Source organism: Tiliqua scincoides, chromosome 2 (genome assembly GCF_035046505.1).
Source record: "Tiliqua scincoides isolate rTilSci1 chromosome 2, rTilSci1.hap2, whole genome shotgun sequence".
In the NCBI taxonomy this organism is placed as follows: Eukaryota; Metazoa; Chordata; class Lepidosauria; order Squamata; family Scincidae; genus Tiliqua; species Tiliqua scincoides.
This window is the reverse complement of record NC_089822.1, coordinates 59,340,287-59,366,245: the sequence shown is the minus strand read 5'-3', so window position 1 is coordinate 59,366,245 and position 25,959 is coordinate 59,340,287. Positions and strand designations below refer to the sequence as shown.

At 46.5% G+C, this 25,959-nt stretch overlaps 1 long non-coding RNA gene across 1 annotated transcript in view; it reads left to right on the top strand.

Moving 5' to 3' along the window:
* Window positions 1–25,959, top strand: part of LOC136641498 (uncharacterized) — a 55,091-nt gene that overhangs the window by 4,004 nt on the left and 25,128 nt on the right. The window contains exon 2 of the long non-coding RNA XR_010793880.1: window positions 16,217–16,379. This is a non-coding gene — a long non-coding RNA (uncharacterized lncRNA). The remainder of the gene's footprint in view (window positions 1–16,216; window positions 16,380–25,959) is intronic.

Here is a 25,959-nt window from a genome sequence, read left to right as displayed (position 1 = left end):
TTTCAAAGTGTGCTCCTGGGAGTTTTGGGGCTCCCTGAAACTCCTTTAGGGGATCTGTGAGCACACCATAAGTGGCTGCCATCTGCCCCTGCCTAGTTTGACTGTCCTTCCCTCCTGCCTCTTAAATTCATGGTTCTCCCTCCTCATTATCTTCCTGTTACAGCTCTTCATTGGTATTTGGTGTTGGGCTTGGCACTGTTCTGGTGCTCTGGAGTTCCCTGAGATTCCACGCATGCACCAGTGGAACTCCTTGAGACTCCTTTTAAGAATACAAAGAGCTTCAGAGACTGAAACATTTGAGAACCACTAAATAGAGAATAACTGTATTCTCATGTATGTGCATTCACTTCTTCACACATTATGATCAACATAACACTTTGAATGCCCATTAGAGAGATAAAGCGGATATAAATTTGTATATAAAATAAAATCAATAAACATCAATACAACAGTGTATCTGATTTTTATTCTACATGTTTAGGGTCTGGTCATCGTCAAATGCAATCACACAAAAGATACTTACAACGTAACATCTTGGTAGCTCGTGTAATGCTAGACCAGTGATTCTCAAGCTTTTAGCACTTTTAGCACTGGGACCCACTTTTTAGAAAGAGAATCTGCCAGGACCCACCAGAAGTAATGTCATGACCAGAAGTGACATCATCAAGCAGGAGGATTTTTTACACTCCTAGACTGGAATCCTACCCACACTTACCGAGGAGTAAGCCCCATTGACTATCATTGTTCAAAGTATATACATAGTAGATTGTTAAAAGTACAGATCTGCAATATTTCCCCAAATGCAGTCACTTCCCATGGCAGCATCAAGTTTAATATATTAAAAATAAAATATTGAAATGAATGGGGATCCACCTGAAATTGACTTGTGACCCACCTAGTGGATCCTGACCCACAGTTTGAGAAACACTGTGTTAGACTATACATTTCTAGGAACCCAGGAACCTAGAAAAAAATGTAATAATAATAATAAATAATAAACTTTATTTTTATTCTCCCCAAAGGGACCCAAGGAACTAAGTAATAATTGTTGATTTGCGCAGCTAGAATCCAAAACACCAGAATCCTTCCCGTTTGTTGTTCTTGAGACACTTTGTTCTGTGAAATGACTTGGGCCAGGTTCTGCCCAGGACATGATGTCCTGCAAAACATGACACTCAAATTGTCTCATGAAGTCAGTCATATTATTGCTGGAACATGGTGTTGTTTCCCCCCCCCCCAAGACACCTTCCTACCTTCAACAACAACAACAACAACAACAATGAAAGAACTTAAAGTGGCCTGGAAGGGAACCTAATTTTAAATAGCAATTAATATAATAATAGGTGTCTAAATAATACTGTGTTCTCTGGGCTGAGTTAAGTTATATTTATTTAATTATTAGATTTGTATTCCACCTTTCTCCCTGAAGGGCACCCAAGGCGGCTAACAAGCAAGTTAAAATGCAAGGCAACAGATAAACATTAAAATACAAAACACTTAAAAACAATTAAAGCAAGATAAAATACATAGCAGCAGACTGAAAGCACGCAGTAAAAGACATAATTTATAAATGTATAAAAACAGCCCTTATAGTGCCTCAAAGGCTTTCCTGAATAAAAAAGTCTTCAGGCCCCACCGGAATGTTAATAAAGAGGAAGCTGCTCTCAATTCAAAGGGGAGGGAATTCCATAGTGCAGTTGCCACCACCGAAAAGGCCCTGTTTCTGGCCGCCATTCCCTTCACCACTCTCAATGACGGCACAACCAACAGGGCCCCTTCTGATGACCTTACAGAACGGACCGGATTATACGGAAGAAGGCAGTCTCTCAAATATGCTGGTCCCAAGCTGTTCAGGGCTTTAAAGGTCATAACTAGCACCTTGAATTCAGCCCGGAAACGAATGGGCAGTCAGTGCAACCGCCGGAGTAGCGGCGTGACAGAGTCAAACCGCCAACCCCCAGCAACTACCCGAGCTGCCGCATTCTGCACTAGTTGTAGCTTCTGGACCATCTTCAGGGGCAGCCCCACATAGAGCGTGTTACAATAATCTAATCTTGATGTCACTATGGCATGGGCCACCATGGCCAGATCCGCCCGAGACAAGTACGGCTGCAGCTGGTGCACCAGCCAAAGCTGGGCAAAAGCACCCCTGCCCACAGTCGACACCTGGACATCCAGGAGGAGCTGCAAGACCAGGAGAATCCCCAAACTGCAAACCTGTTCTTTCAGGGGGAGTGCAACCCCATTCAGAGCAGGGCAATAGTCTAGCACCTGCATCGTGGATTTATGCACCAGGAGGACCTCTGTTTGTCTGGATTTAATCTCAGCTTGTTCACCCTCATCCAGATCCCAACTGCCTCCAGGCAATGCTCCAGGACAGAGACAGCCACCCTGGACTCAGGTGGAAAGGAGAGATAGAGCTGAGTGTCATCAGCATACTGATGGCACCCAACTCCAAATCCCCGGATGACCTCCCCCAGCAGTTTCATGTAGATGTTAAACAACATGGGGTACAAAATAGAACCCCGTGGCAACCCACACCTCAAGAGCTAGGGTGCTGAACAGGAGTCCCCCAATACCACCATCTGGGACCTGTCGGCCAAGAAGGACCGGAACCACTGCAAAACAGTGCCCCTGATCCCCACCTCGGCCAACCGTCCCAGAAGGACACCATGGTCAATGGTGTTGAAAGCCACTGAGAGGTCCAAAAAGACTAGCAAGGATGCATTCCCTCCATCTAGCCCTCGGTGTAGGTCATCCACCAAGGCGACCAAGGCCGTCTCCATCCCGAAGCCAGGCCTGAAGCCAGATGGAAAGGGATCCAGATAATCCGCTTCATCCAGGATCCTCTGGAGCTGAGATGCCACCACCCGCTCGATCACTTTGCCTAGAAATGGGTGGTTCGAGACTGGCCGATAATTATCCAACATAGAGGGGTCCAGAGAGGGCTTTTTCAGGAGGAGGTGAACCACTGCTTGCTTTAATGCCAGAGGCATCACCCCCACCCTCAAAGATGAATTTACTACCCTCTCTGTCCACTTGGCCAGTCCCTCCTGGGCAGATCTAACCAGCCATGCTAGGCATGGATCCAGCGGGCAGGCGGATGGCCTCACACTCCAAAGGATCCTGTCCACATCCTCAGGTTCTACAAGCTGAAAAGAATCCCACAAACTAGGATTGACAGGTGCCATGGGGACATCACTAGACATTGTCAACATGGAGTCCAAGTCGTGGCGAATCCAAGCGATTTTATCCGCAAAGTGCCTGGCAAAGGTGTTACAGCGGACCTCCGTGTGGTCCTCCTGATCCACTGATGGGGTCTGATGGAGGAGACCCTGCACCACACGGAACAGTTCCGCTGGCCGGCTATGTGTGGATGCGATAGTGGCAGAGAAGAAGCGCTTTGCTGCCACTATCGCCACAGAGTAGGCCCTGTAGTGGGCCTTAGCCTGTGTCCAGTCGGATCTGTCACAAGTCTTCCTCCACTGTCGCTCAAGACGCCTACCCTGCTGCTTCATCATTCGAAGGAAACCAAGGAGCCTCTTTGACTCTGCTGGCTGGGAGGCACCAAATTATATTGATTTGTTTACCACCATTCATCATGTTTTTGTGGAGGGGCAAATATATAGCTGAGAATGGTTTGTACGTAGCATTTCCAGGCAGTGTGTCTTCTGAGAAAACAGGGCTAAGGTATTTCTGTACCTGCCAAAGTGACTCCATTTGCAAAGTCAAGGAACACAATTAATCAATCACTGCTCTCCATTTAGCTCCATTTAGTGTTAGTTCTCTCTATTACTCTCCATTTAGTGTTAGTTCAAGGCTGCTAAATAGCAACAGTGATAAGTGTCACATAGGACTCAGGGCGCAATCCTAACCCCTTATATCAGTGCTTTTCAGCACTGACATAAGGGCAATGCAACTCTGAGGAAAGGGAACAAACATTCCCTTACTTTGAGGAGGCCTCTGTGACTGACACCCAACTGCAGCATGCAGTACTCGTCCCATTGGCACCGCTATGCCAGTGCTTTCCAGCACTGGCATAAGGGGTTAGGATTGTGGCCTCAGTTCTGTCCTCCCATGCTATTAAACATCTAAGGGCGTAATCCTAACCAATTTTCCAGCACTGAGGTAAGGACAATGCAGCTCCAAGGTAGGGGAACAAACATTCCCTTACTTTGAGGAGGCCTCTGTGACTGACACCCAACTGCAGGATGCAGCACATGTTCCATTGGCACCGCTATGCCAGTGTCGGAAAGTGGGTTAGGATTTGGGCCTAAATGAAATAGCTGGGAAAGATTATCAGAGGGTTTGGGGTTGAGTGCCACTAGTATGAGGATGACACCCATGTCTGCATCTCTATCCCACCTGATTCTAAGGAGGCTGTGGAAGTGCTGAATTGGGGCCTGGGATCAGCAATGGGACAGATGAGAGATACCAAGCCTGAAACAGAGATGCTATTATCCAGCAGATCTGTGATCCAGATTACAGATTGTTAGCCTGTTCTGGAAGTACACTCCCCTTGTAGGATCTCTAGACATGAAAGACAAAGAGTTAGCTTACCAGAAAATCTGCTTTCAATAGGATTTCCTCTCAATAAAACTGCATGAATTTTGCTAGATTCTCTGTTATTCCCTGAGTGCTTAATTGATGAAACAGTGAGAAATAATTCATTACAGCTAATTTAGGACTTGTCTGCGTCAGCTGCAACAAAGATTTCTCAGACTCCCACTGAGAACAATGCCACTTCAGAGGGGAGAAGAGAAACCTCATTTCTCTCGGATGGAACAGTGTGTGGGACAGGCAAAACTTGTCCTACCATTTCGTGGGTGGTGTCTGTGCCTCCCATACTGAGACCACAACTGTTGCATGTGACATGCAACAGGTTAACGGAGTTGGGAGTCACAGTGTGGGTCATGGAAATCTGAGCTGAGGTAGGTTCAAGACCAGTGGTGTCCAAAGTTTTTGGCAGGAGGGCCACATCATCTCTCTGATACAGTGTCAGGGGCCCGGGAGAAAAAAAGAATTAATTTACATTTCAAATTTGAATACATTTACATAAGTTTACATAAATGAATATATTAAAGATGAACTTATATGAATGAATGAAGGTCTTGCAATAGCTCAAGGCCTATAAAAGGCCTTGCACAAAGCAAGGCTGGCCTTTCCTTTGCTGCTGCTACTGCATCACAGACATGAAACAGCAAGCAGTGGAGGAAGCCCTCATCCCACAGCTCACATGAGAGGTCAAACAGTCGCCCTCACGCCGAGATCAGTTGTGTCAGGCCAGAGCGGGCTCCAACAAATCTCCAGAGGGCCAGAGGCTCATTGGAGACTGGGGTATCCCTGAGGGCCGCATTGAGGGGCCTTGAGGGCCACATGTGGCCCCAGGGCCGGGGTTTGGGCACTCCTGTTCAAGACTATCAAAATCATGCACATCTTTCCAACAATGAACCTCCAGTATCTTGAGTGACAAATAAGGGCAAAAACGATTATTTAAATAGCACTGGCAATATTGAATGTGTTGGGCACCCCAATCCTGTCCGCTGCAACGCTGCCAGATTCAGTGGCACCAAGAGAGCTACTGCTGCATCCAGTGGCTCTGTGGAGGCCTCCGGAGGTCTCCTCAAGGGAAGGGGACATTCATTCCCTTCCTCAAAGTAAGGGTGCAGGCCCCACAATGAGGCTATTTGTGCCAGCTATTTTGCTGGCACAGACTGGAGGCACTCCGTGTTAGGGTTTTCAGCCCAACACGGAGGATAGGATCTGGAGGAGCAGACCTCTGCCAGTGGCTCCCATCCCGCCCTCTCCTGCCCTCCCCCCACCCCAGAAAGCCTCCCCCCCCCCAAAAAAAAACCGCACCACTGCCTAGAGGTGTTACTTAACCCGGCTGCCGTGCGTTGTCCTCCTGCCACTACTGAGGCCCACTGCAGGCACTCCCTCTCCAAGGGTACTGTAAATGTACTTTATGTGCTATGTGTTAAATGGAATCCAGCGCCAATGCTATGGGCTGATAGGATTGGGCCCCCAGTGAGTTTAGTAGTCCAGATAAAGCCTTTGAAAGATTTGAAGTGTCATAATTTTTACATGTGACTTCATAGGTCAGGTATCAGTAGGGTCCTCCATAAAGAATAATTCCTTATCAGTGATTGCAACCATAAAACCCATAACCCAGTTGTGGCCTTCAACATGTATGAATGAACTGATATGAACCCCACTAAATACACCCCTACAATCAATCTACCCATTCAAGTGGAAAGTGGATGATGTAGGACAGGCTGTGTTATGTACAGCCTTGACAGAATAATCAGCTCCGTCCGTATGAAGTCACCTGGTTGACTTTTAAGGCTATCACTTAAGGACCTGTTCTGTGTGCTGTTTCTCACTCCCACCCCACCCCCGTCAGAGGGCTGGAGGAGGACAGAATGATCTGGGCCAATTCTGTGCTGATGAAACAATGGAATGCCCTGCCAAAGGAACTTCACCTGGCCCTATTGTTGACTGGCAGGTTTCTCTGCTAGTGGGCATTTGTAAAGCATCAGTTACTGCAGCTGTTTTTATTCTGCCTTGAATATATATATTTATCTGTGTTTTGTTTTGTTTTAATATTGTTGTGAGCTGCTTTGGATGCCTTTAGGAGAAAAGTGGCATAATCAATCTAATAGATTTCAAATAAGGAAATCAAATTCTCTATGGAACCATGGGTTAGAATGTTACTATGATTATAGTTATTATCATGATCATCATCATCAACTCAATTGATTAAGAACAACAAGCACACATCAAACTGTTGGGTCACTTCTGAGAGGGAAGTGGGCCTATATTCAAATTCCTTAAATTCCTGCATGGAGAAAGAGCTGAGCAGATAGTAACATGTGTTAAACTGTAGCAACAGAGGCAGCCTTTAGCGGCTACACCTCAGGAGAGATCCAATTGATTGCTCAGTGGAATTAATCCTATTGTGTGGTGACAGCTGGTGCTCTGAGCAATACACAGAGACCGCTTCACTGGCTTACAACAATAAGCTCCAGAGAGGTTTGCACATCAGACTACACTCAGGGGAAGGAAGTGAAGAGATGCCTGAAAAAAACTAGGCCTGCTCCTTCTGTGTTCAAAGTTTAGTACATGGCAGGTAGGCAAGCAGAGAGAGAAAGAGAGGTTATCTGATTCAAATTCTTTGCTAGCCATGAATTCACTTAGGTGGACTTTAGACAAATCACTCTTAACCTCAGTTCTTTGCTTATAAAATGGAATTACTTTGATCTTTTTTGGATTGCTGAGCAGGGAAGCGAGATAAAGACTAATACTGAACCACTTGAGCATGTTACAAAGTGGTATGTAAAACAATTGTGATCCTGGCCCCTGTGCTACCTGGAGCCAGGACTGCAAAATGCAGTCCAGAGGCCTAAAAATGTCACTTCCAGCCCCCAGAAGGCCTAAAAATGTCATAAGAACATAAGAACAGCCCCACTGGATCAGGCCATAGGCCCATCTAGTCCAGCTTCCTGTATCTCACAGCGGCCCACCAAATGCCCCAGGGAGCACACCAGATAACAAGAGACCTCATCCTGGTGCTCTCCCCTACATCTGGCATTCTGACTTAACCCATTCCTAAAATCAGGAGGTTGCGCATACACATCATGGCTTGTACCCCATAATGGATTTTTCCTCCAGAAACTCGTCCAATCCCCTTTTAAAGGCGTCTAGGCTAGACGCCAGCACCACATCCTGTGGCAAGGAGTTCCACAGACCGACCACGCGCTGAGTAAAGAAATATTTTCTTTTGTCTGTCCTAACCCGCCCAACACTCAATTTTAGTGGATGTCCCCTGGTTCTGGTATTATGTGAGAGTGTAAAGAGCATCTCCCTATCCACTCTGTCCATCCCCTGCATAATTTTGTATGTCTCAATCATGTCCCCCCTCAAGCGTCTCTTTTCTAGGCTGAAGAGGCCCAAACGCCGTAGCCTTTCCTCATAAGGAAGGTGCCCCAGCCCCGTAATCATCTTAGTTGCTCTCTTTTGCACCTTTTCCATTTCCACTATGTCTTTTTTGAGATGCGGCGACCAGAACTGGACACAGTACGCCAGGTGTGGCCTTACCATCGATTTGTACAACGGCATTATAATACTAACCGTTTTGTTCTCAATACCCTTCCTAATGATCCCAAGCATAGAATTGGCCTTCTTCACTGCCACCGCACATTGGGTCGACACTTTCATCGACCTGTCCACCACCACCCCAAGATCTCTCTCCTGATCTGTCACAGACAGCTCAGAACCCATCAGCCTATATCTAAAGTTTTGATTTTTTGCCCCAATGTGCATGACTTTACACTTACTGACATTGAAGCGCATCTGCCATTTAGCTGTCCATTCTGCCAGTCTGGAGAGATCCTTCTGGAGCTCCTCACAATCACTTCTGGTCTTTACCACTCAGAAAATTTTGGTGTCGTCTGCAAACTTAGCCACTTCACTGCTCAACCCTGTCTCCAGGTCATTTATGAAGAGGTTGAAAAGCACCGGTCCCAGGACAGATCCTTGGGGCACACCGCTTTTCACCTCTCTCCATTGTGAAAATTGCCCATTGACACCCACTCTCTGCTTCCTGGCCTCCAACCAGTTCTCAATCCACGAGAGGACCTGTCCTCTAATTCCCTGACTGTGGAGTTTTTTCAGTAGCCTTTGGTGAGGGACTGTGTCAAACGCCTTCTGAAAGTCCAGATATATAATGTCCACGGGTTCTCCCGCATCCACATGCCTGTTGACCTTTTCAAAGAATTCTATAAGGTTTGTGAGGCAAGACTTACCCTTACAGAAGCCATGCTGACTCTCCCTCAGCAAGGCCTGTTCGTCTATGTGTTTTGAGATCCTATCTTTGATGAGGCATTCCACCATCTTACCCGGTATGGATGTTAGGCTGACCGGCCTATAGTTTCCCGGGTCCCCCCTCTTTCCCTTTTTAAAAATAGGCGTGACATTTGCTATCCTCCAATCTTCTGGCACCATGGCCGTTTTGAGGGACAAGTTGCATACCTTAGTCAAGAGATCTGCAACTTCATTCTTCAATTCCTTAATAACCCTTGGGTGTATGCCATCAGGGCCCGGTGACTTATTGATCTTTAATTTATCAATGAGGTCTGAAACATCTTCTCTTTTAACCTCTATCTGACTTAACTCCTCGGTTAGGAGGGGCCGTTCGGGCAGCGGTATCTGCCCGAGGTCTTCTGCCGTGAAGACAGATGCAAAGAACTCATTTAATTTCTCTGCCATCTCTAAGTCTCCTTTTATCTCCCCTTTCCCTCCCTCACCATCCAGAGGGTCAACCGCTTCTCTGGCGGGTTTCCTGCTTCTAACATATTTGAAGAAGCTTTTATTATTCCCCTTAATGTTGCTGGCCATGCGTTCCTCATAGTCTCGCTTGGCCTCCCCTATCACCTTCTTACATTTCTTTTGCCACAGTTTATGTTCCTTTTTATTCTCTTCATTAGGGCAAGACTTCCATTTACGGAAGGAAGCTTCCTTGCCCTTCATAGCCTCTCTAACTTGGCTGGTTAGCCATGCGGGCACCCTCCTGGATTTAGTGGAACCCTTCTTTCTTTGCGGTATACACCTCTGCTGGGCCTCTATTACTGTTGTTTTAAGCAGCCTCCATGCACTCTGGAGAGACTGGACTCTTTTTACTCTCCCTTTCAACCTCCTTCTAACCAGCCTCCTCATTTGAGGGAAGTCCGCCCGTCGGAAGTCAAGGGTTTTTGTTAGAGATTTGCCTGGTATTCTTCCCCCAGTGTGCACGTCAAAACGGATCGCAGCATGATCACTGTTCCCCAATGGCTCAGTAACGTTTACATCTCTAACCAGGTCCTGCGTACCGCACAAAATTAAATCCAGAGTCACCTGTCCTCTGGTGGGCTCCGTGACTAGCTGATCTAAGCCACAGTCATTTAGCATGTCAAGAAATCCGGTTTCCTTATCGTGACCAGAACACAAATTGACCCAGTCAATATGAGGATAATTGAAGTCCCCCATGATTACAACCCTGTCCTTCCTTGTCACCTCCCTGATCTGTTTCCTCATTTCAAGGTCCCTATCAGATTTCTGGTCTGGAGGACGATAGCACGCCCCCAGTATTACATCTCTGCACAAGCCTGGTAATTTAACCCACAGAGATTCTACGGTGGAGTCGGACCCACCTTCAATCTCTACTTTGCTGGATTCTAAGGCCAGCAAAGTAGAGATTGAAGGTGAATTCTAAGTAGAGAATTCTAAGATTCTTTGATGTCCTTCTAAGGCCTTGTAAATGGGCCTGAAAAACAAACAAAGCAGGCGGTGGGGGGGGGAGGTTATGTACTGCCTCCCTGCCAGGTGGCGCTCCAGGGTATTTGCTCCCCTGACCCTCCCCAGTATGCCAGTGGTATAAAATAATGGCAGATATAGTGAAAAGAGTCACTGACAGTCTGATTGTAAGTAAATTCCCAGCATGGGCTATACTGCATCCTGAAGGGAAATTTCTGCATTTGTCCCCTTGCCCCTGGTTAGCCCCAGCAGCTGCTATGGGTCAACTCAGACCTGTGCCAGCTATGTCGCTGGTGCAAGTCCAAGTGGATCTGTGCAGGCAGGTCAAGCCCAGGAAGGGGGGAATAGGATATCGGTTGCGCTGGAACCACTGATCCCACCCCCATCCCAGGCCCAATCCATCCCTCCACTCCCATCGTTTCCCACTCCCACTCCCCACTCATCCACCCCCTATGTTACCAGTGTTGAGGTTGATGTTGTGTGGCTACAGCTGCTCGCCATTTGTGGCAGTGGCCCAGCAGCGCAGAATGGCAGGTCGCATTTTGCAACTGCCATAAAGTATGCAGTGCTGCAGGAATGCAAATTCCAGAGGCTCAGTGGGCTAAAGGATTGGAACATGTCAGTTGCTAGGTGGATTAAGGGAGAAGCCTAGCATCTTGAAAGAGGAAGAGAACATGGACATGCAAAATAGAGAAGGGGAGAATGAAAGAGTGAGAATAGGGTGTAGTATCCATGCATTCAAACCCCATTTCTCCTCCGCTTCCTTTGGACTCTTTATTAACTGGAATAAGAAGGCTATTCAGGCAGGTCAAATGGCTAGAAGAGAAAGCTGCAGCTTACTGGGTGGATGGTAGGAAGGGGTGGAGAGTTCAGGGAAGAGGGGGGAAGCCATTGAGAAGACCAGTTAGGCTGTGAGATTGTGACTGGGACAGGGATTCGCTACAGCGGGACAGTGGCTCAGCAGCATAGCTAGAGGGCATCCAACGATACTATGTAAGAGCCCCTCCCTCTTGCCACCGGAGCCAGTCCGGGCAGCGAAAACAAAGAGGGGACAACTGGCTCTGGCGGTGAGGGGGAGGGGCTCACACGGCATGGCATGGTATGGTGGGGAACAGTGAAAAATTTAGCAATTTTTTTTTTTTTGGTGCAAAAGAGAGCAACTAACAGCCCAATCCTATGCATGTCTACTCAGAAGTAAGTCCCATTACAGTGAATGGGGCTTACTCCCAGGAAAGTGTGGATAGGATTGGGCTGTAAGATGATTACTGGGTTGGGGCACCTTCCTTATGAGGAAAGGCTGCAGCATTTGAGCCTCCTCAGCCTAGAAAAGAGGTGCCTGAGGGGGGACATAATTGAAACATACAAAATTATGCATGGGAAGGATAGAGTGGTTAGAGAGATGCGCTTTGCACGCTCACATAATACCAGAACCAGGGGACATCCACAAAATTGAGTGTTCGGCGGGTTAGGACAGACAAAAGAAAATATTTCTTTGCTCAGCTTGTGGTTGGTCTGTGGAACTCATTGCCACAGGATGTGGTGATGGCATCTGGCCTGGATGCCTTTAAAAGGGGTTGGACAAATTTGTGGAGGAAAAATCCATTATGGGTTACAAGCCATGATGCGTATGTGCGACCTCCTGATTTTAAAAATGGGCCATGTCAGAATGCCAGATGCAAGGGAGGGCACCATGATGCAGGTCTCTTGTTATCTGGTGCGCTCCCTGGGGCATTTGGTGGGCTGTTGTGAGATACAGGAAGCTGGACTAGATGGGCTCTTATGATTTGCACCCCTCTGCTGAAGCTGCTGCAGTGGCTATAGACAGAGAGTGGATCCGCTTTGGCTGCACGCAAGTCACAGAGGATAGTACAGTAGGGTCAATAACTGAGGTTCCTGCTCTATTTTTGCTATAATGGTTTCGTTGGAGAGCACAGTGAGGCAGAAGCTGCAGAGTTCCCCTAATGGTGAATTCCCTGTTAAGAACAAGAGTCTAAAGGAAGCAGAGAAGAAATGGGGGATGAAAAGAAGGGGAGCAGAAAGAGAAGCAAAGAAGCTTGTCTCCTGTCTTGGGTGGCTAGGGTGACCCAGAGATTTCTAGGTCATCAAATGTGATGGGGGCACTTAGTGCAGCACCAGTGGATCATGTTAGGTGGAAGGAGCAGGCACACTTTTGGGGTCTGTGACTGGACCTTTTTTAGAATTTTTGGCCACTGACCAAAAACAAAAACAAACAAAAGTTTGATGTGGAATGAGCTCATCCCTGATCATCCTCTTGTCTGTTGGTTGTTACTGATAGGTTTCAATTGCTTGGTGAAGGTGGCCAGTTCCTGTTCTGCCACAACTTGGGAAAGGTGTGACTGAGTGCTTTGTGATCCTTCATGAGACTTGTGCCTCAGATAGCATCGTGCTTTGATGAGTTTATCAGGGAAGCTACTGAGTGGGACCCAGGGCCTGGAGCACTCTCTTTGGTAACCCCAGTTGGTCTGGTTTATCTTACAGTTAGGAAGCTTCCAGGACTGTGCCATTGTTTTGCAGAACTGGTTGGGCAGGTACAGCCACTTGTGCAATTTTTCCTGAAGGCTTTTCTAAACCAGGGAGATTATTCCAAAGAACCAAAGTTTCAGCTGGAGTAAGTTTCATTAAGATGAATAGGGCTTACTTCTGGGTAGGCATGCATAAGGTTGCACAATTAGAGGTGCAAATTTATATTGAGATGCTTACCAGTCAGGAAGAAAGATCTACCATAATCTCAGATATGGCTGACAAAGAGTTTTTACCATGGGCTGATCACAACCAGTCTAATTTCTTAGAGACGGTAAAAGAGTCAGGATTTAAAAGATATATTTATGGAGCCATATTGGTCTTGTGCAGTGATGGCACCTGAAAAAATGTGGGAGGGATGAACCAAACCACCCTTTGGGGTAGCTCTGTCGCCTATTTTAGATTTCTGAAAGAGAAATAATGGTATATTTTACCTGCACAAAGGCACCACAATGGATGGATTGTGCTTGTGAGAAAGCGCCAACATGGCCTTCCATATCTTCGATGACTTACCTTAGAGACCTTTTGTGTGTGTCCAAGCACGCACTTTGTATATATTGATTAGTGATTAAAAATAAAGTGCTCTTCAGTATGTGAAAAGTACCTTTCACTTCAAGTAACAATGTAAGTAACCTAACAATAAGGTGGATGGTTGGGGGGGGAGTTGCCCCCTTCATGCCCCCTTCATGCCACATCTAAGAATGTTAGATCTGTTAGGCTAAACTATGTGTATTCCCTTTGTTCTCTGGTGTTGCTTTATGCATGTGATTTCTACCTAGTGTCCTCTGTGCAAGCAAGGCTTTCTTCTCATATAGCAAGGCCATTCATACAGAAATCATATAGTATGGGTAAAGCAATTATGTGCTTTGCTGAGATCTGTTCGCACCCCAGTTGGTGATCAATGCCATTTTAATTACAATTTTACATTTTAATTACAATGTAAAATTTAATTACAATAAACTGATAAAGCAAAAACCTTGGAGGCCATCAAGCTAAATGCAGTCTCCTCAGCCTACAAGAACCTTGGTAATCCTACTGTTTATTCTCCACTGCTTGGGAACTACATAACTATGCAAGCTGTCAAGCACCTGTCAGGCCACATTACATGGCTAGTGGCCTGCATGTACTTTGGACTATCACACACTGTACAACCCTGATGCACATGCACATCCATCCACATTGCTGGAGCTATGCTGCTAACCAATGTGTTTTTAAATTCTCCTTCACATGCATGGTCAGCCTGACACCAACAGGCTGTAATTTCTCTCCCATTTGAGACCTGCTCTCTGGCCCCCTCTGCTGCTTTTTTCAGGCAAAAGCTGTGACTTGTATCTTACAGCAGCAATTTGGTAAATGGGATCTTGTAATTAATATTAAAATTGCATACTGTAGCCACAGCTCTAAATGTGACAGAGGTGAAAACCATTGCATTGCATTGCATAAATAGGAATGTGGGTTTCTTTAACAACCTACCGCAACTGACCTCGAAATAACACAGTTTCTATGGTTGATACTGCAAGTGGCAATCCATCATTTGCATGGATTTCCCTTTAGCATGTAACCAACAGAACCCAAGAACTACTTATAGCTTGCGGAATAATGTGAAACCCAGTTGACCACATTTCCCCGAACCTTTGTCTGACATGCTGGTTATTTGAGAACATCTTTTGGTCTTGGCTTATGTGGTTTACCATGGAGCCAGAGTTTCAGGCCTCAGGATTTGATGGCAACATCAAAGGAGCTGATCGGGTGTCATGTGACTGAGAACATGGGATAGCCTGGCATGTGCAGCATTGTTTGCAATGGATGCGTGGCAGACATAGCTGGATGTTTGGCATTCTTGTCTGGGTCGAATGAGGAATAAAGCACTGAACCCCTGGCACACCTTTCAGAAAAATATGTAGGTTTTCAGATCTGGGAAAACTTAATATTCCAGCCAAAGTAGCCTGGGTCTGTGCCAACATTCACCAGAGGGTAGTGTGGTTTCAGACAGCATAGCAGCCTTTGAGAAAGGTCAACTCAGTTGATCTTCATTTCATTATGCTTCAGGTGTAAACAGAGGAACTTGTGTCTTGCATCAGGAGTCTGTGCACCCCCCCCCACCCATGCAAACTCCTTTTCAGACTTTGCACTGGGTGCACAATAAGTGCCTTGCACTTCTTTAGAACATCTGGCTGCTTGTACAGGATGTGCTGTTCCTCTTGCATCATCAAAATCAACAGATACTAGGTCTACTACTGTTGAGCAACGCTTTCTTCATAAATGCTTCACAGGTACTTTTAAAGGTCTGGGACCCTTTTGCCATGATTAAACAGACCCCATCTGTAATTGTACCTGTAAGGGCCAGACTATGTAGAAGTGCAAGGCCACCACTGACCCACTTCACCTCCTCATGTCTCTTAGTGATGTTTAGTTGAGCAGATCAATGATGTGCTCAGCGTTTTCCACTCCATTTTGTTGGGGAAGGGGGCTGGAAAATGGTGAGCTTCATGATGTCATATGATGCCAGCTGCAACTAAATGTCACCCACAGGGGTGCAGTGGCCAAAGCTACATATGCGATGGCCTTCTCTCATCAAACTTATGGCCTAATTCTATCTAGAGCAGTAATGGGGTGGGCAGATTGGGTCCAGGAGGGAGTGCTGGCACATGCCATATCCTATTTTCCTTCCTGTGTCTGATCCACTGATATGGATCAATATGGACTTGGGCCAGCAGTATCACTGGCACAGGTCCAAGCTGACCCATTGTGACTGCTGGTGCAAGAGGACACATGTTCCCTTACCCCAAGGAAACCTCCGGTCTAAATTCCCCCATGGGATGCAGCATAGCCCATGTCATCCATGCAGGTGAATTTAGTTAGGTTTGGGCTGCCTGAATTGTCCACACTGACTGGGACCATCCCTATAGATTTAAAGACAGGGGCCTTTCCTCGTCTTGCCTGGAAGAGCTGCTTTTCCAATCCTTGCATTGAGATGCCAAGGATTGGAATCAGACCCTCCTACATGCACAGCACATGCTCTCTCACTGATCTACAATGCCTGCCATATAAAACAATATGCAGTTTGGCCCTTAAAATATTCTACTTTTTATAGGGTCAGTCCCTCTATGGCAATGCCAAGTTTCATAAGCACATCACTGAATGACTACAGTCAAACTACAAGTCCATAAATGCCCCCCCCCCCAAAAAAAAAAAAAAAAAAACCCTCTGGTGAGGATTGCAGGCAAGTGTGAATCAGTGACTGGCATTTGTCCACACATATTCTGAAATAGATTTGCTTCTGTTTTGTTCCTTCTACATGCTTTTTTCCTCCATTTGTCCCCATGCATATTCAAACCAAGTTTTACACCAACTGTAACTATAACATCTTATGCACATTACACAGGCTCCTTCCAGATGGCAGTATGAAAATGTGAACATGGGACTCTCCTGCCACCCAGTGGCCAAACATCTGTATAACAAAACTGTCAAGATGGAAGGAATAAGAAACAAGAGTTTCACAGGTTACCTTTTGTGACCACAATGAGATGATTTTCTGCATTGCAAAGGTTGGTATTTTGTTTAGTATATGCACAATGATGTGTCTTTCTGCTTCTCTGTATAGTGTCTGCAGACAGAAACATTCCTCTCCTATCTTGAAACCCTGGAGAGCAGCTGCCAGTCAATGTAGATGAAACTGAGCTAGATTACCTATGGTCTGATATAATGTGGGGAAACTTTGTATTTCGATGTTTATGATTTTGTGGCTGCAGACAAGTACAGAGTGGACTCCCTTTCAGTACAGGCAAGGGAATCTCCATCCTTTGGGCACAAATTTTTGGTGCTGCCAGGCTCGTGCATGGCAGAGCAGTCCTCAGTGGGGCATTTCCCCTGCGGCTGTCCAGTGGCACTTGAAGAGAAACAGCAGTCAGAACACCAAGAGGTCTGGAGTGAGGGCTTGGAACACTGCTGCCTTTTCGCATCTCTCCGTTGCAGCCACTGCTGGGGAAAAAAAATGACTGAGCTGGGAAGCAACTGGGACTCCATCTCGGCCTGGGAGATTCCCATAAGATTGCCTACCTGTGAGAAGTTTCCCCAACTCTGCTGACTCATTCAGCCTCCCAACCACCTACAAGACTGCCACCTTTAAAAAAAGACAGCATCAACTGTCTCTAAGCTCTGGCCATTTAAGGAGCATTTAAGGCATGATCTTTTTCATCCATTTGCCTCAATTTTCCTGAGCCCGACCTCTGATCATGCACAGTTCCTGATTGACCGACAGGTCTACACACATTGTGTATGCGTGTGTGTGGAAGCCCACTCTCATCTTCCCCTGAATACACAGAGGACAGGGGAAGGCTGATGGGGGCAAAAAGGTTGGAAACATTATAACGAGATGTGATCCCATTCTCCCTTCATACATTCAGTCAATGCCTGGAGATGAGAACAGGGATCTGGAGCCATCAGAAAGAATGATGGAGTTTCTAATAACTCTGTGATTCCTCTGTGAATATCAAGCACATGATATTCAGCTGAAACTGGCACAACTGGACTGAATCTGTAGACATTAAGATTAAAGCCTATGCAGCTGTCCACAGTGTCAGCATATAAACAGAAAGCCATCTTGGGTCAGTGGCATCCCTGGTGTTATAGCCAAGGGGCCATGTGGCACCTGGCAGCAAGGCATCACACGGCATCCCAAAGCACTCAGAAAGATTTCTGAGCCTCCAGAGGGCCCTTTCAGCAGTACTTCCAGTTTTCTGGACACCATGCAAGGCTCTGGAGCACCCAGGTAAGTGAGGGGGGTGCCAGCTTTAGGCAATGGGCACCAGCTTGGGGGGGCACACTCTGCGGTTATGTCCCTGGACATGATGTCACCCAGAGTTGCCATTGCCTTGGATGTCCCAATGGCCACCTTGGACATCCCACTTTTATGGAAGAAAAGGCAGTAAGTATTTAAAATAAGTAAATAAGGGCACAATCCCGACCCATATTTGGGCCAGTGCAAGTCCTTGCGCCGGCCCAGGAGGCTCACAAACGTGCCGTAAGGCATGTTTGCGCCTCCTCAGGAGGAAGCCAAGCTGATGCTCAAAGAAGCACCGGCTTGCGGAGGCCAACGCAAGCCTCTGTGCCGGCTTCCTCCTTGCTTGTTGCATTGGCCCAGCTGGGCCGACACAACAAAGAAAGGTAGGCAAGGGGGAAGCAGGGAGGAGGCAGGAGGGAGGCGTTCCTGGGTGGGGGAGGGTGGGTGGTGGGCAGCCCTGGGGACGGGCAGGCAAGGAGTGGGAGGTGGGGCTGGGATCCCGCAGTTATGCCGGATCCCAACCCCCGTTCCCAGGGAGAACAGAGCGGCTTCAGGAGGTGGCACAATTCCGTGGAGACCCATAGGGGCCAGCAGCCCTTACACAATGATGAACACATCTAATTACACATTTTAGAGAACATACCCCATCATTAAGTGACACATACCTGCGTGTCCAAATACACTGCATGTCTCCTTGGCCAGGATTTCAATCCTACCCACTCACATACAAAATTCCACCTTTGACATCTGCATAAGAGAGAGGTTCAATTAGTTCCATTCTGACTATTGATCACCACTTGATGTCAATCTGGGAGCAAAACCTAGCTCATGACAGAAAGATGAAAGCTGCCTGCATCCTAGGACCAATCCCTGACAGCATCTCTTGGCAGACCTCCAGCTGAACTGTAGCTTCATTAAAATATTGCTTCCCATCATTACTCATCCCGCTGTTGACTAAACTGCTTTTGTATTAAGCTGAACATGCTGTACAAGGGCATATTCGGCACTGTGCAAATTCACTGTGCCTGAGGTGGTTTCTAGCAAGCAGCTCCTAATCTTTTCATGGATTCCTGAAATGATCAACTCCACGCGAGGGCTTCCGATGGATGACTTGATTGTCAATTCGGAAGCATCTGATGCAGCTCTTCCCCTTCTCATCACACTCTCTGAAGTGCTGCTAGACATCGACGGGAGAGTGACTCAGATTCCCAGCACAACCACATATTCCCAGCAGCAATTACATTTTTGAAACACTCCCAGGTCCAGCTGAATGGAGAGAACATGTTGGGAACAGGAAGAAGAAATTTTGCTCTGCTCAACCTAGTAATTGAAAAGGCTTTGTTTTTTCCACATCTCTTCCAGCAATGCCACTCATTGCAGATTGGTTTTGAGTTACCTCTTTAACAATAGTTTGCCTGTAATTCTTTGAAAAGCACAGAGAGATTATTTTTCATTTCTCTTTCTACTTACTTCTTTTTCTGCATTAAAAGCAAGTTGACCTAGGGAGGGGCATTGGGGGGGGGGCTCTTTTATCTGTATGACCTTGGAAAATCTGAAATATTCAGAAATACAGGAATTCTGATAGAGGAGGCATTCATGTACCTAGCCTATCTGAAGATGGGTCAATACATCTAATACTTAGGGCGCAATCCTAACTTGCGCTGGAACAGGCAAGCCAGGAGGCTTGCACTGTATCCAGTGCAGGATTGTGGCCAGCAGCGGCTTAGCCAGAGGCAAGTGGGAACTTTTCCCCTTACCCCTGGGTAAGGGCTGCTGGCACCTATGGGTCTCCTCGGACTTGCGCCACCTACTGAGGTGACGCAAGTCCGAGAAGAGCAGAGCGGCTTGAAGCTGCTCTGTTCTCCCTAGGAACAGGGGTTGGGATTTGGCATAACTGCCGGATCCCAGCCCTGCCTCCTGCTTTCCACCTGCCCGCCCACCTGCCCCTGGGGTCGCCCATTGCCCTCCCTCCCCCGCCCAGGAATCCTCCTTCCCTTCTCCCTCCCCCCCATACCTACCTTTTTTGCTTGCATCGGCGTTCTCAGAAAGCCAGCCTGGCTTCCCCTTGAGGAGGCGCAAACATGCTTTACGGCATGTTTGCGACCCTCCCAGGCTGGCCCAAGGGACTTGGGTCAGCCTAAGTCAGAGTTAGGTTTGCACCCTAAGGCTGCAATTTTATGCACACATTCCTGGGAGCAAGCCTCACTGAATAAAATGGGACTTTTAAGAAGACATGCATGCAATTGTTCTGTAAGAATCTATCTATCTATCTGTCTATTGCCAATTCTTGGTAACTATGTGCTCAGTTCCTGCAGATTCACTTATCTGTGAGAACACAATTGTTACTGTCACACCATCTGCCGCCTGTTCTCTGCTATTGGTGGCCATTCTGAAGCAGCATCACGGCCATCCTGCAGCTATACACAGCCAACTTGCAGCTATTTGCAGTGGCCATTTTGAATCTGTGGCAGCCATTCTGAAGCTATCCATGGCCATTCTGAAGCTTTCTGTGGCCATTTTGAAGCAATCACAGCCATCCTGAAGCTATCCATTGCTGGCATTCTGCAACAGGTTAGCTACCCCTCCTCCTAACCCCATTAATCCCATAGGAGTAATGATTTCATATCTCCTGATTTGGTATCCCCTGGGTTTTCCATGAACCTAACCCCAGCAGATAACAATAATTCTCTTCCTCCCTCCACCCCACTTTTTGACCAGGGAGATTCCTGAAGTGGTTTCCTATTTTAAAAATAATAATTATTACATTATATAAGGCTGAAATATTTCACTCATCCAACAGCAGACAGGCTCAGGGGTTGACAAATGAGAAAGATGCCATTTGACTGATGCTGTCATATTTCTTTGCAGAACAGCGTTTGGCAAACTGCGGCAAACTGCCCTCCATAGGCCCCTTTTCACCTGGATGGGCCCCAAGACAGTTGCTGTACTATTATCACCACACAAATACAATGGGCACAGAGATGAGCAGAGACCTTTCAGAATGAGCAGAGACCTTTCTGAAGGTCTTGGACCTTAGCAACTGCCCAGTGTTAGCCTTGTGTGGTTAATGTCAGGATGCCAGTCCATAAAAGCAGACTTTCCATTGCTCAGCAGAGCTTTCTGTTGCTTGTTGATTTCTTTTGTCATGGCGTTTACTGCCCATGTAGCAGCCAACAGACCAACATATTCTGTTCCCTTTAATCTTGCCTGACAGTGATGGAAGAAGCAGCCATTTGTATCCACCCTAATGGGTTTGACATCTTAGGATGCAAGAATCCTTTCTACCATATTGCTTTCAGTTGCATTCCCAACCTCACAAATTGCATCATTATTCCTGTGGTGTTAAACGATCAGATTATTTAGATTATTAGATAATCTAATAGATTATTTTAAAGATCCAGCTTTTAGTCAATGACACACTTGTAGGTGAATACTAGGAGGACAACTGCCCTCATACAGCTGAGTCATCCTGCTGAGCTAATAATGCAAAGCACTGAGGATGACAACATACACAGCTCTGGAAGACCAATTCCTTTCTTTTCTGGTTAGCTCAAGAAAGAGCTGCTCACTGCAATGTGCTTGGAAATGGAAATGACACTGTCTTTGTGTGTGTTTACAGTGCCTTACAACAGATGTCTAGACATGAACTGTGTGAATCAGACATTGTTGTTGCTGTACTGATCCTGCAAAGCAAGAGATGCCAAAGGTGTACTTGTTTAGTCTTTATTCTGGTCACTTCTGGGAGGTACAGGTTGGCCCTCCTCATGTGGGTCAGGACCCATGTAGTGTCAAATCTGCAGGTCCCAGACCTGCAAATAAGGACAACCGACTGCACACAATAAATTTGCTAATGTTCACCAATAACTCCTTTCCCATAAGAACATAAGAACAGCCCCACTGGATCAGGCCATAGGCCCATCTAGTCCAGCTTCCTGTATCTCACAGCGGCCCACCAAATGCCCCAGGGAGCACACCAGATAACAAGAGACCTCATCCTGGTGCCCTCCCCTACATCTGGCATTCTGACTTAACCCATTCCTAAAATCAGGAGGTTGCGCATACACATCATGGCTTGTACCCCATAATGGATTTTTCCTCCAGAAACTTGTCCAATCCCCTTTTAAAGGCGTCTAGGCTAGACGCCAGCACCACATCCTGTGGCAAGGAGTTCCACAGACCGACCACGCGCTGAGTAAAGAAATATTTTCTTTTGTCTGTCCTAACCCGCCCAACACTCAATTTTAGTGGATATCCCCTGGTTCTGGTATTATGTGAGAGTGTAAAGAGCATCTCCCTATCCACTCTGTCCATCCCCTGCATAATTTTGTATGTCTCAATCATGTCCCCCCTCAAGCATCTCTTTTCTAGGCTGAAGAGGCCCAAACACCGTAGCCTTTCCTCATAAGGAAGGTGCCCCAGCCCCGTAATCATCTTAGTCGCTCTCTTTTGCACCTTTTCCATTTCCACTATGTCTTTTTTGAGATGCGGCGACCAGAACTGGACACAATACTCCAGGTGTGGCCTTACCATCGATTTGTACAACGGCATTATAATACTAGCCATTTTGTTCTCAATACCCTTCCTAATGATCCCAAGCATAGAATTGGCCTTCTTCACTGCCGCCGCACATTGGGTCGACACTTTCATCGACCTGTCCACCACCACCCCAAGATCTCTCTCCTGATCTGTCACAGACAGCTCAGAACCCATCAGCCTATATCTAAAGTTTTGATTTTTTGCCCCAATGTGCATGACTACACTTACTGACATTGAAGCGCATCTGCCATTTTGCTGCCCATTCTGCCAGTCTGGAGAGATCCTTCTGGAGCTCCTCACAATCACTTCTGGTCTTTACCACTCGGAAAAGTTTGGTGTCGTCTGCAAACTTAGCCACTTCACTGCTCAACCCTGTCTCCAGATCATTTATGAAGAGGTTGAAAAGTACCGGTCCCAGGACAGATCCTTGGGGCACACCGCTTTTCACCTCTCTCCATTGTGAAAATTGCCCATTGACACCCACTCTCTGCTTCCTGGCCTCCAACCAGTTCTCAATCCACGAGAGGACCTGTCCTCTAATTCCCTGACTGTGGAGTTTTTTCAGTAGCCTTTGGTGAGGGACCGTGTCAAACGCCTTCTGGAAGTCCAGATATATAATGTCCACGGGTTCTCCCGCATCCACATGCCTGTTGACCTTTTCAAAGAATTCTATAAGGTTTGTGAGGCAAGACTTACCCTTACAGAAGCCATGCTGACTCTCCCTCAGCAAGGCCTGTTCGTCTATGTGTTTTGAGATCCTATCTTTGATGAGGCATTCCACCATCTTACCCGGTATGGATGTTAGGCTGACCGGCCTATAGTTTCCCGGGTCCCCCCTCTTTCCCTTTTTAAAAATAGGCGTGACATTTGCTATCCTGCAATCTTCTGGCACCGTGGCAGTTTTGAGGGACAAGTTGCATACCTTAGTCAAGAGATCTGCAACTTCATTCTTCTTGGGTGGATGCCATCAGGGCCCGGTGACTTATTGATCTTTAGCTTATCAATGAGGTCTGAAACATCTTCTCTTTTAACCTCTATCTGACTTAACTCCTCGGTTAGGAGGGGCCGTTCGGGCAGCGGTATCTGCCCGAGGTCTTCTGCCATGAAGACAGATGCAAAGAACTCATTTAATTTCTCTGCCATCTCTAAGTCTCCTTTTATCTCCCCTTTCCCTCCCTCACCATCCAGAGGGCCAACTGCTTCTCTGGCGGGTTTCCTGCTTCTAACATATTTGAAGAAGCTTTTATTATTCCCCTTAATGTTGCTGGCCATGCGTTCCTCATAGTCTCGCTTGGCCTCCCATATCACCTTCTTACATTTCTTTTGCCACAGTTTATGTTCCTTTTTATTCTCCTCATTAGGGCAAGACTTCCATTTACGGAAGGAAGCTTCCTTGCCCTTCACAGCCTCTCTAACTTGGCTGGTTAGCCATGCGGGCACCCTCCTGGATTTAGTGGAACCCTTCTTTCTTTGCGGTATACACCTCTGCTGGGCCTCTATTACTGTTGTATAGTATTACCAGTCGCTGCTGAGGGTAGTGATCAGGTTTCACTCTGAGTGAACACATGGCTAGTCATGTCATGTTGTGAACTGCATTGATGAGGAACTCTTGAAATAGCAGAGAAGGCAAATTGACCTCATGCTTTCTTGTTGTCGTCGATCGTCGCCATCATGATGCACCCCAATTGTTCACTGCTTTCCCTTCCCCCTCTTTGTGTGTAATGTCATGGAATCCAGCATTTTACAAAAGCAATTTGTATATCGTTTCCTTCAAGTAGGAACTTCGTTTCTAAAAGCAGTTAACAAATTTTGAACAAAACCTCAAGCAAATGAAATGCTCATTTATTAACATATTTGTACTGATTAAATACTGTTGAGACAGATGTGCCTTGAGAGCCTTCTTTAGCAAGGCCCACCTAGACTCAAGGCCAGCTGAAGCAGTTTTAGGGGAAAGCTGCTGCTTTTGTTCCTCCCGCTCTCTAGATTCAAAAAGTAAGAGGGGAAGAGGAAGTGTAGAGGAGAAGAAAGAAGAGTACTGAGCTAGAGCATCCCTGAGACCTCATACCAGTAGGGCCTGGACCAGCACTCTTTTGTTTGTCTTCTACCTCTTATGTGACTCCAACAACACAATCCTGAATAAGTTTACTCAAAAGTAAATGCAGTTGTATTCAGTGGGGATTATGTCTGGTGAACTACGCACAGGATCCCTGTTTCGTTTAAAGGAACCACAAGGAAGGAGTGACTTGAGGTGAAGGGGCAAGCTGAGTCTGCTGCACCCTCCACCACCCCTGCTCAATTTACATCATGAATGGGCTGGCCCTGTATGTATTGGTGGATATCTGTTCCTCCCCCTTACGCTCTGCATTGGCCTCCGTTCTGCTCCCACTGCCAGGAATGGCTCTGAAGGGGATGAGGTGGGGCAGCTTGCATGCCGCAGTGAGGCTCCCTGCAAAACGTAGTGCTTTGTACTCCTTCCAGTAAGGAGCTGGGTGTTGCCACAGAAACCTCTGGTGCATCTTTTCATTGTGCATTAGGATGGGAGAGCTGCCTCAGATGGGAGCGACTGCTCGTGTCTAGGAAGTGCTGCTGCCCAAGCTATTTGCTTCAGGAAGTGGTGCTGCTTTGGCAAAAAAAGAGCATAAGAGAGACTTGAGTGCCACTTCTGAGCTAGCCTCCCAGAATGAAATAAAATGATGACTGGGATGGATGTCTGTGGGGAGATTCCAGTTATCTACCCCTGCGCCAGATATTTAACAGCAATGAACCATTCAGTATAACCCTGGATTTGAGATTACAAAAACCACTTTTGGTTACAGAATCTCTTTAAAAGATGTGATGAGGGATGCATCTGGATGTCCATTTCAAACAGTGAGACCATGCAGAATGAGTGTGCGTGCTCCATGATAGGCACGCACTGGCACATACAGCCAATTAATCATGCAAAGAGCTTCTTACAAGCAGGGCATGTTCAGTCTTGGGTTTGTAAGTCACAGAAACAGCAGAGTGCTATTTTTTAAGAAGCAACACACTCAGAACTCTGCGTATGTCTATTAGGGAAAGTGATGAGCTAAGTAAACAACCTGTTTGGGGATGCCATGGTCTTTGCACAAATCAAACTAAAGAGGAGGAAATGAGACATCTGGGAAATCTAATGTTCTGCTATAGATGTTTCACAGGCTGACCCCAGAGGCCTTTATGAGTCCAGTTTTGTCTTTTGTTAACGATTTCCCTTTCAGATAATGGAAGTCCATTAGGAATCAGCACAGACTGCTGCCTGCAATACAAAGCATAAGGTTGAACTTGCAGATTTAGTGTACTGGATAAATATGTACCATATACCTTCCTTTTCTAGAGCAGATAGGTACATAGGAAAAGTTACAGGACAGAACCCCATGCACCTGATATTTCCTGAACTCCTTGGTGAAACGACTGGGATAATCAGTGCAATAAAAAGTCATGATGGACATAACCGAAACAGATTACTTTTCTTTTTCTAACCTCGCACACTCTTTTTGCAAACTTTTTGAACAGACAAAAGACCATTTCTTTTTGCAAACAGTCATGCTTTTTTGAACTGAATGATGCCTGCTACTTGATATATCCCAAATCTGATCACGGCACCATTTCACTCTTGATGACAATTCCTAAGCAAAAAAGTGTGTTGGAACAAGTCCTTTATTCCTGGTGATAACTACTGAATCCATGGATCTTCTAATGCCTAGAAATAGAGATGGATGAACCTGACTCCAGATAATAACTTCTGAATAATCATGGCAGATATAATCTACATTCAATTGCACTCAGTGGTT